Below are 3,354 nucleotides of genomic sequence, written 5' to 3'. Positions count from 1 at the left end.
CCTTATCCTTCTCTCTCTATTTCTCTTCTCCTTCTACAACTTAATATATCAAATTTATAAGATATATATGATTTAATTGTTTTGATATTCCAAAATTGTTCCTTGAATTTTAATTAATTGAATTAAATTTTGAAAATTACAAAATTATCCTCTAATTTATCAAAATATGGCATTTTAATTCTTATCATTATAAGCTTAAGAGAAGTGTTATCAATACACTTTTTCCAACACACATCCTTTTATTGGTTAAAATTACTTAAAACTTCAAAATTAGAAGAGAGAGGCATTAAATGGAAAATGAAACCCACCAAAATTTGTGACTTTTAATAAATTTTAACCAATAATAAAAAATATTTTAAAGAATGTGTTGCTAGCATTTTTATAAATTTAAAAGATTACAATAATTATATCGATAGTACTATCAAAATTTAAAAAATCTTCATGTTTTTACAAAAAAAAATCATCTTTATGTAAAAAATATCAAAAAATCGATAACATTTTTATAATTTTAAAAATTAAAGTAATCAATACTTATGATTGTAAATCAAAAGTAAATATATAATTTTAAAAACTAAATTAATGAACTCATAATTTTAATATATTATTCATGCAACTAAAATTTGGTGTTAAATTTTAACTAATTAAATTTGACCATGAAATCAATTGTGAGTCAAATTAAGGTTTGGATATTCTCTTAAAAAATTACAACATTTAATGTTGGACAGTAATTCGAATAAAATTGCCACAAAAATACTTATGGGGAAATGTAAGTCAAATTAAACACGTATACTTGATTTAAAAATAGTAAATTATGGGTCCAACTTAATTTTATATGTGTTTTAATTATTAGAGTATAATTGTTATCTTTAATAGTTGATAATATTTTTAATAATTTGACTTTATTAACTTTATTAATAATATCATTAAATACTTTTTATATTTTTTGGGTATATATATATATATATATATATATATATATATATATATATATATATATATATATATATATATATATTACCAACAAGTGGTTGATTTGACTGATACCAGACTCAAATCTTAAATAAGATATCGAGCTTAAATCTTGTTAAAAAATATATGCTTAAAAGAAAAATTTTCACTAAAAATTATGAGTCAGGTTCCTTAACATAAATCAATTATCAATAAAATTTATAAATATTTTAAATCAATGTCATGATAATAAAAAAAAATAACAACTTATATAAACTAAAATTGTATTATTGAAAGTAATTATTACAAAATAACACATGTTTTTAATCATTGAATAATATTATTTATTATATTTAATAATATAATATATAATTGATATTGCATATTAAATACACTTTATTAATGTAGTATTTATATAAATATTAGATAATATTATTTATTATATTTATTAAATATAATATATAATTAACATTAGGTACGCTTTAGTAATATAGTATTTTTATAAATATTAAATAACATCATTTATTATATATGTATAAAAAATATTATTCATTATATTTATTAAATTAATATAACATATAAGGTACCAATTAACACGGTCTTTAATAACTTACACCAAATGCTTTTTCTTTTGAATTTTTACACCAAATGTTAACCATTGAATTAAAATAATTTAATGATCCTAAATTTCCAACTAAAAATTAAAAAAAAAAGTAAAAAAAAAAACACCTAATAAAAAAATCATGACCTAAAGCCAACAAGTTAGATTATATACTTTGAGACATAATTCAGATGAATCCCAAGACCCAATTCTTTTAAATTCTATGCTCACAAAAAAAGTTTAATTATCAATTTGGTCCTTAAATTATTTTAAACGATTCAATTTGATCTTCAAATTCTTAAAAATAAATCAATTTGGTCCTCAAATTCTTAAAAATAAATTTATTTAGTTCTCAATTTTTTAAGAATTTGAGGATCAAATTGAACCATTTTAAATAATTTGATCCTTTAAATGGACGGTGGTTATTTATTTTGGGTAATTCAATTTTTGAAAATTGTTTTATTTTTTGTAATTATACACATGGATAAACAAGACACAAGTATGACCATATTGTTAAGCTAACAATTTTTAGTGTGACCTAATCTTGTCTTGGTTCTTTTTGACACTTGTGTAACAAATGCAATATACAAGTTTGATAGTCACTGTGACATGAACACTCGAGTAACACAGGAGCTCGATTAATTCTCGGGGGTAAGCTTGTGTCTTGTTTATCCATGTGTATAATTACAAAAAAACAAAACACAGTTATCAAAAATTGAATTATCCAAAACAGCAACCACCATCCATTTAAAAGTCCAGAAATCTTTAAAAGTTGGACTAGCTTGTGCATGCTAGAAAGCGTCTAGTAACATTGAATCATCATGATCGTAACTTAGATGAAATAAAGCAAATTATTCATTAATTTTCCATGAGACCAATCCATTGGGCCATTGTAAATACAATGCCAATAAGTTAACCTAAGGCTTTTGTTTTATCTACCCCTTTGTTAACCTAATCAGTATCTTATGAAATTCGTGCCATGGTCACATATTTATAGTCATTTGATGGCTCTTGAAGAAACCATGTTAAAAGTTGTGACTTTTGGCAATTTCTTCAAAATTAGTCACTTTTAAAAGTTGTGACTCTCTTGAAAACTAGTCACTTAAAAGTTGTGTCTCTCTTTGAAAACTAGTCACTTAAAAGTTGTGACTTTCTTGAAAACCGGTCACTTTAAAATTTGTGACTCTTGGCAATTTATTTTTCAAAACCAATTACTGGTAATCGATTATCACTATAGTGTAATCGATTATACATCAACAGATGTGACTCTTCATGTTTAGATTTTAAAAACCAACGTTTAGAAACACTGGTAATCGATTACAAATGTTGTGTAATCAATTACACAAGTTTGAAAATATTTTATCACAAGTTGTGACTCTTGAAATTTGAAATCCAACGTTCAAAAACATTGGTAATCGATTACATGCCCATGATAATCGATTACTACTTTGTAAAACAGTTATAAAACTGTTTGGGCTTCTGGTAATCGATTACTGCCTTATAATAATCGATTACCAGAGAGTAAAAACTCTGGTAAAAGATTTTTCTTTGAAAAATTCTTTTGGACAAATTGTGCTATTCAATCTTTTCTTTGAAAAAATATTTTTATACTTATCTTGATGCTTTTCTTGAAGTTCTTGCATATCTTGAGTCTTCTCTTGAATCTTCACTTGAATCTTGATTCTTGATTAAATGACTCTTTGATTTTTGAAACTTGCTTGAATCTTAATTTTTGACTCGAGTCTTTGGCATCATCAAAATAAGCTTGGAAGCTTTGCTTCCACACCCTCTTCTCCACAAACCCT

The sequence above is a fragment of the Glycine soja genome, chromosome 6, assembly GCF_004193775.1.
Source record: "Glycine soja cultivar W05 chromosome 6, ASM419377v2, whole genome shotgun sequence".
In the NCBI taxonomy this organism is placed as follows: Eukaryota; Viridiplantae; Streptophyta; class Magnoliopsida; order Fabales; family Fabaceae; genus Glycine; species Glycine soja.
The sequence above is the reverse complement of the archived record's forward strand: the minus strand, read 5'-3'. Positions refer to the sequence as shown.